We start from the raw sequence: 8844 nt of genomic DNA, 5'->3' as shown, positions 1-8844 counted from the left end.
GGGGTAATTTCTCTTTCAAGAGGAATTGCTCCTTTCAAAATCAAGGCTTTGCCGCTTGTTCAAAAGCTCTTTAGTCGGCATGTGTCTAGTTCAATAAAAGAGCGATTTGATTAACTTGGAAAATTTGATACCTTATATGGTATGACATTTTCTAAGTTAATCAATCATAATAATGATTGCCGCTTGAACTAGACAGATGGCAACTTTCATTTCTTTATGCCCCACTATGGTAGGATATTTTCGAGACGTTTGATATCTCATAAGGCAGGAGGCGAATAGCCGCCTGGTAGGAAAGGAGGCAAAAATGGCCGCCTGACATATCATAGAGCAGGAGGCAAATGGCCGCCTGGTAGGACAGGAGGCAAAATGGCCGCCTGACATATCATGGAGTAGGAGGCAAATGGCCGCCTGGTAGGACAGGAGGCAAATGGCGCCTGGAAAGTTTTGTAATTATACTTTCAATGTCCTTTTACCCCATTGGGAGGACTTGTACAATTTCTGAAGGGAATCTAGGTAAGAACTTCGGCCGGTCACCTGCTGATGTCTTTTAGACATTCGGTTCCCGAAAACTTAGTCGTTCTTTTGATTACCCAGGTCAGGCGACTATGAGTTAACCAATTAGGTCGTTCAATCTTTGTCGTCTGCATGTGTTCGTAGTGCAATGTGCCACCCAAATGGGAGATGCCTCTCCTCGACGAATTCGCCCGAATGGACGTCGCCGGTTATTTGACTCATGTTGGAGCAGAAGGCCTTACTCATGTTGGAGCAGACAAATTTATAGAAAACAGATAACCATCCGGCCATTGGCCTCATGTCTTTTTAAGGCGGTTTGTATAGCCACTAAGTTTTTAGCTTAGTTTATTATCCGGCCATTGGCCTCGATAGCTTCTAATCATGAAACAGTAGTCGTTTTCCATTTGTACTAGAACAGTTGGAAAACTCTATGCTTTTTAGATTTCACTTTAGATTAAATCAAACAACTGCAAGTGTTGCCTTAGCATTTGGTAGGGCCGCTTGATGTTTTAGTAGAGCAATGTGCCACCCAAATGGGAGATGCTTCTCCTCGACGAATTCGCCCGAATGGACGTCGCCTGTTATCTGGCTCATGTTGGAGCAGACGGTCATACTCATGTTAGAGCAGACTGTGGCCGTCGGCCTCTAATAATAATAATATCCGGTCGTTGGCCTCACGTCACTTGGACGTTAGTTTAGCTACTAAGTTTTAAAATTAGTTTATCATCCGGCCATTGGCCTCACGTCACTTGGACGTTAGTTTAGCTACTAAGTTTTTAACTTAGTTTATTCAATCAATGAATCAAAATTCAATAATAATAATTACAATAATAAAAAATTACCATGTTTGGGTTTGATGGTTGAGCTCACTTGATATATACTTGTGCATGTATATTAATGCGCCAAGCTATTTAGAATGCTCGGTTGCCCTAGATTATCATGCGGCCCCTCAAAGGAAATGTGACCCCAGTTATTACCAAATGTTCCTTTCTTAGATCATTTGGTGATTTGTATTTTAATATTTGATTGCCACCTAGCTCAAATATTCATACATGAGACATCATACTGTTTGTCAACTACTCGAATAAACCAAGCTCCGAGTGAACTGATGAACGAAGCACCCACACATTCGGATAGGTGCAGTTGGGCTTCATGGATCAGCAAAGCAACCACTCAGCCGGGTTGAGCCATTGCAGCCGACTTTGATAAAAGAACGGAGCAGACATGGCAGCTGCTTAATAGAGGCAGGAAATAGCCGTGCTTAATAGAGGCAGGCAGCAGCCCCGCAGCCGGCTTGATTGATAGACAAAGCTACCACCATAGCCGGACTTAATTTTGATGACAACCCAACATAATTGTAGGCTCACGCTTTTTAATTAGCAACAGATTATTAAATAACTCTAATAAATCGCTTGCCTCCTAGCTTATTTCACACAGTTGCCGCGTGTATAGTAGATGGAAGATGAATACAATATTACCAGCTTGTACATGCGGCTTTCCCATCATCCATCCTAATACCAGCTTGTAGCCAGCTTGTTGATTACCAAGGCCGGCTGTAACATTAATTCATGCTATTACATGCGGCTTACATGGATACGGTGTTTGCTTGTAATCAAACACTCTCTCCACCGTTCTAAGCCATTCTACAAACTCATCAGCATCAAGTTTGCCATCATACTCCGGGATGTCAGCCTTAATGTCATTATTAGGCCGTGAACTTTCTCTTTCATGAAAAGGTCTATCATTGTGATTGAAATTAGATTCAATCAATTCTTCATCACTATGATTGGGTGAACCCTCTTTTTGATGGCGCAACTTAGTAGAAAGATCTTTTAACTGATCTTGCAAATATTGCATTCGTTGCTCCATATCTTCTTTCTCTTGTGCAACCTTATTGACATATTCTTGCCAATTACGGGGTGGGATGTCGGACATGGTTTGTGTTTGGGGTATGTGTTTGGGTATGTGTTTGGGGTATGTGTTTGGGTATTTGTTTTTCTAGATCCCCCTCCTTCTAGCGCCAAATGTTGTATATTTGGAGTAACACTCGAAATACACAAGGGATAAACCAAGGGATAGATAAGGCTAAAGAACCAAAGGCTTCTTAGGTAAAGTCACACCACTAAGAAACGTTTTGGATTCCTAAGATCACAAGCCAACTAGTAGCCTAAACTAGCTAACTAAGCAAAGGAAACGAAATTCTAAATCCAAGAATTTCAGGTTTTTGTTTCTAATCCAAGAAACGAATGTAAGACAAGTTTTTTGTTTGAATAATCTAATTTTTTCATTCACATTTGCTTGCTATTTATAGTAAACAAGCATCCTTAAGTACAAGCTAACTTAAGTGGTTGTTCAGCTCACTTGTTACACGCCTAAGCTAAAGCTAAGTACAAATCAGCTTTTGTTGTCTAGATACATTAATAAAAGAAGCCTTATTTAACTAGATACATCAAAGAGAAAATGGTGGCTTATAACCTCCAAATTAAGGCTGAAATAAAATCAGAATTAAGAGTGTAACTCCCCTTAATTCACGCCCATCCAAGCAGCAAGTTGGAGATGTATTTCCTCCAATATTCACGCCAAAATTCAAACAGCAAAGAAGTGTAACTCCTCCTTGGTTCAAGCCTTGAAATTAGCTTGAATGTATGTGGACAAGGGTGTACTTGGACGCCCTTTAGTTGCTCCAAAAGCTGACTGAATGAAACAACCAATTGAAGGCTGAAATTAAGGCTTAAGATGCTCCAATGTTGACTGATATCAACGACCACTTGAAGGCTGAAGTTAAGGCTTGTAATGGCTTGTAATTCCTCTTTGAAAACTAATTGTAACTCCCAAGTAAAAGCTTTGAAATTCCTTGTAAAAGAATTTCGGATTTCAAGCTTAAATGGCTGCCATTTTGATGTATCTTTGCACTTGTACTTTTGTGTGAATGTGACAATATTTTTCGAACTAAAATCAGCTAAAAAGAACTAAGAAAAAATATAACTAATTTGCAAACTTAAAATGACTAAAGTTTACAATTTATTCAAAGCATAAAAAGAACTAGAATAAACTAGTTAATAAGAACAACAAGAAATTCAAGGGATTGAATATCTTGCTGCCCATGGATAGAATGCATAGCACCAATACATGATGCTACATCTTGAACCAAAGAAATGTCCATAACCAAGTTGTTAGGCTTGGCTACAACAGTGCAACTCCCCGTGTCTATGATCATGTCACACAACCTATCTTCTACCTTGCACCTTGTAAGAATGATTTTCTCCCTTTGATTGTTTTCCATAGGTACGGTTTTAGAGTGTAGTGCCCTTCTTAGAACCAAACTTTGACCATGAGTCTCGGGATCAATTTCGTCAATATGCCCCTCCTCTTCTTCAAAGTTTTCCTCTTCGTTCTTTTCTTCATAGTCACTACCTTGCTCACACTTAGCTAGTTCTTGTTCCCACTCTTGAGCAGTCATTACTCTTTTTGATGGACAATTAGTTGCAATGTGAAGCACTTCCTATCTTCAACAAGCTTTTTAGGAGCTACAAATTTTGATTTAGTCTCCTTGTAGTTCGAACTAGAACCACTTTTCTCCAAGCTGTTCTTCTCAAAAGGTTTAGTGAAACCTTTTACAAAGGGCTTAGTGTACGTCCCTTTCTTCCCCTTCATCTGTTTTTCAACTTTCAACTTTCAAAAGGACCAATATTGTTGCAATTCAACTTTTTCAGCAATATTATCATTCAACCCCAAAATAAATCTAGCAATCTTATGCTCAACAATCTCTTCTAAGCCACATAGAATGCATAACTTTTCAAATTCACCAATATAATTCTCAACAGTCATAGAATTTTGTTTAAAAAGTTGCATCTTAAGATAAACATCTTGAATATAATCACTAGGTACGAACCTTTTTTTCAAGTGCTTCTTGAGTTGTTCCCAAGTTGAGATTCTTGCACGACCCTCCTTATGCCTCTTCTTCTTCAGATTATCGTACCAAAGACTAGCGTAATCGGTCAGTTTTAATTCAGCCAATTTGCATCTTTTCCTTTCATCATACTCCTTGTAATCAAAGAGTGTCTCGGCCCTTCTAATCCACTCAAAGTATTTTTCAGGTTCATTCATACGCCCATTGAATTCGGGAAGATCTAATCTAAGGTTCCTATCATCATCCTTTGGTCGATCTCTTCTCCTAGGCCTTGGTGATTCATCACTTCAGGAATAATTATTTCGTGGCCTCCTTGGGTTCCTCCTTGGTTGTTCTTCCTCACTTGAACCAGAACTAGGGTTAGAATTCCCTTTCCTTGAAGAATCTCCAGCAAGAGTATCAAGCCTTTTTAATATCTCATCCATCCTTGCTGCCAACTCGTCAATTCGCCTATCTCTTCTAAGATTTTGAGCCTGTTCTAAGGTTAATCCCCTTGGAACCTGTGGAACCTCCTCGTCACTCATGATTCCTACACAAACCAAGTCAGTTTATGCAAAAATCTTGATTAAAAGATCGAATCTTGAAGGAAAACTAGGCAACACAAAAACCGGACCCCCATCCGCAATCAGTGCACAAACACCAAACGTTTGAGGCTGTGTAGAGCGCGTTACTCAAATAAAAATTATGAACTTTTATATGGTGATATCTGGACGTTTTTAGAGTTCAATGCAAAAAGAATCACGTAAAAATTCCCAGCCAATTGTTCCCAGCTTAATTTTTACCGAAGTTGCGCAAACTTGGCTCTGATACCAAAGTTGATGTGAATTATTGATCCAAAAATCAACAAAACACAAGGGATATGTTTAAGTCTAATTCTATACAGCAAATCCACCAAGAATTAAACAAAAACTAAGATTAATCAATTGAGAATCCACCTAATTAATCAATCCAGATGAATGTTTTAACTAAAACAAGCAAAACAGCAATTAATCACAATCAACAAAAATTTAAGTGTTTAAACTTAAAACAATGTATATTAGTCTCTCTATAATTCGTGTGTTTTACAGCCCTATTATAGACTTAGTTTTCCTAGGAAGATTAGGACACGTTCCTTATTCAATCCTAATTAAACTAGAATTCTAACTTGCTTGAAGAGCAAGCACCTTGGAGCACAAGCACACGCCTAAACTGATTTATTTTGCTAACTAACTGATTTTTAAAGCAACTAAATAACGATTAAAGATCATAATGCTTGAACCAAGAAAAACCCTTTCAAGTGAAAGGTAAAAACTTGTAAGCAAAATCTAAGTAAAGAAAATTCAAGAAAGTTCAAGAAAGTGAACTAGACTCCAAGAAAAGCCACTAAGCAAACCGTGGCTTTGCTTTGATATCCAAGAAAGTGTCCATGCAATGCTTGGCTTGAATCAATGTTTAGGGACAAGCTATCTTGATGCATGATAAGTAAATCTTCGAAGTTCTCCATGCTTAGACTTGCATCAGCCCCACACATTCTTCAGCAAATAGCTTGTACTTGCGGGGTGCCATATTCTCAAGGATGATATGAAAGTAGCAGCTAATAATGATAATGATGATCAGAGCAGCCGGGTGTGTTGGTGAACAAAACAGCCCGTCATCAAGCTCAATGAGAGCTATTGACACATCCGGACTTAATGAAGAACAAAGCACCCCTGCGGCTGGGTTTGAGTATGAACCAAGCAGCCCACAGCAGGCTTAATAAAGGCACAAAGCAGCCCCACAGTCGCTTGACACCATATGGTCGAGGATTATGTAATGTCAGCCGCTTGAACAAAGCAGCCCCTACATCCAGCTTCATGGCCGTCTGACTTTGTTTAACTTGGTTGCCGCTTGACCAAGCTTATAATCGAGCCCTTTGCTAGCTTTTTTTTTTTTTTTTTTTTTTTAATATATATATATCATAATAATGATTGTTGTTATTTTGAACAATACTCGTGCGGCCTACTAGGTAGACGACGAGCTTGAAATTTCTTAAGAGCTTTACACCCTCGTTAGCCGAATGTAGGAAGTGCGTGAGTACACTCTTGCCGCTTGTGTCTCACTGATTACATGAGTACATGTTTGAAAGATAATTGCATTATTAGTGTTTATGATAGTATCAATCATAATGCCACCATTCTCATTATGCTCTCGGGTTTAATTTGAGTTGGCATATTTGTCGCTTGTATTAGAGTAAGCTTGGTCTCCTGACTAATGGAGAAGCTACTTGGATGTATAATGCCGCTTGATGATTAACAAGGGCGGCTGTAATCTGTAGTTCATGCTATTACATGCGGTTTACATATACTTAGATACATGAAGATTAATGTCGTATGTATAGCCTTGTAAATATGATATTACTCTTCCAAAGCTTTGTCATAAATAAATATGAAAAATAACAAATGGGAAAAGTATGCTACTTGAGAATGAATAACTAGGCGCTTGGCTTATTTCATTAAGCTGACGCCTCTATTTATCAAGCAACCAAGCAGCTGGCTTTGAGGTGTGAACGAGGCAACCATGGCAGCCGGCTTTGAACATAGTAGCCGCATAATTGATGAATATAGCAGCCGATTGCAGCCCCTTTGAGGATGAACCAAGAAACCTCTACGACTGGTAGGTGCGGCTGCTCTCCCACGGTGAGCTACCTCACTAAAGACATGGTCATCCGGGCACCGTTGCTGGCTGACATTATTGATGATGGTGACCGGCTGCCACCATTGATGAAGCTAATACATTTGATGATGGTTATCGGCTGCCGTTTGATTGATCGGGTGCAAAGGTCGGTAATGAATTAGCGGCTCTCGCTCTTTCCCACAAATTCCATATGCCTGCGGCTCTTCATATATCAATATGAATTTTGTTGCAAATGGAAGAGGAATAAAATAATACTTGCACATGCGGCTTTCCCATCATTCATGGAGAGTGGATGCTTAAGTTTGGCCGCATGTCCCCCACTAATTCCAAGAGTTTATTCTTGAAAAAATAATTTGTATAATACAATTATTAACATATATATATATATAATATATACATATATATATGTGATATTGATAGTATCAAATTATCAATCACAATGATTGGCCGCATAACACTTGCTTGATATTGCATACGGATGTCGCCTGTCCTATCTTCAAGCAAATAGCTTGGATAGGCTTGAATTAATTTTGCTAGATGTCTTGGTCTCATGGTGGAGTACAAATGTTGCATCTAGCTGGCTCAGTAAATGAGCAATGATTAAAATAGCATGCGGCTACCGCTTGTATGCATCCGGCTGGTTGAGGTGGCCTGAGCATGCGGCCGACTCATAAAATGAGTCAGATTAAAATAGTGGAGTTGGCCAATTTAGCCGCCTCACCCCTAATATACTATCCTTCAACTTAGATCAAATGGCATTGCCTTTTAACCATCCATTAAGAGAATAAAAGATGCATGATTTAGTCTGACAAGCCTTCTTGACCGTCTGACTCTTAGCATTCGGCCTCATGACACCAGATGTACTCAGCATCCGGCCTTAGGACGTCTGCCGCCTCCTAAAGGAGGCTCCCCCTATTGAGTCGGTGATCCACTGTTGTGCCATTACAGATGTGCCTCCCCACAGACGGCGCCAAATGTTTTGGGGTTTTTTGTACGTACGCGAATGGAGGGTATGTACGTCCCTCGGGAGACAGATCCGCAATGCAACACTTGAACGGCCCGATCACCTGCAAAACAACGGACCCCGGGGGGGCCGGAGGTCCGCCTCCGACGATCAAGTTAGTGATCGATATAATGTATTTCTAGAGAGAGAAAGTAGAGAGAAGGGAGAGTGATTGTGGGGGACATTGCCCTTGGAGAATGAATTAAATCTCTTGAACTGATGTGAAGATCAGTATTTATAGAGCATTGGGATATGTGCCTTTTAGGTCATTTAACCTAAAAGGCTCTAGGTTTGTGGGCTTAGATCCCATTTTCACTCTTCTATCATTGAGTGACACGTGTCATGCTCTAATTTGCTCATAGAGCGCTGAGCTTGCGGACACATGTCGCGGTGGCATTGGTCCACATATAGAGGGTATTTTTACCCCAAACAGGACTAAGCTGTGGATTGGCGTCAGATTAGTCCCCCGGGAGATGGACAAGCTTGCCAAATCTTTGGCACTTGTCACATTTCTTAACAAATTCCATGGCTTCTGACTCCAAAGTGGGCCAAAAATAATGCCACCGGACTCTGACGGCTAGGGATCTGCCGCTTGAGTGAGAGGCGCAGTATTCTGCATGAAACTCTTTGAAGACTTCTCTCCCCTTTTCTAGGGTTACGCACTTCAGTAGGGGCTTCAGAAAACCCGCCTTGAAGAGCTCTCCTTCTCTGATCTCGAAGTATGTTGCACGCTTTTTCAGCACGGCTGCCTCCTAGGGTGAATTAG

This window comes from Chenopodium quinoa, unplaced genomic scaffold (genome assembly GCF_001683475.1).
Source record: "Chenopodium quinoa cultivar QQ74 unplaced genomic scaffold, ASM168347v1, whole genome shotgun sequence".
NCBI classification, from domain to species: Eukaryota; Viridiplantae; Streptophyta; class Magnoliopsida; order Caryophyllales; family Amaranthaceae; genus Chenopodium; species Chenopodium quinoa.
This window is presented reverse-complemented; position numbering follows the sequence as displayed.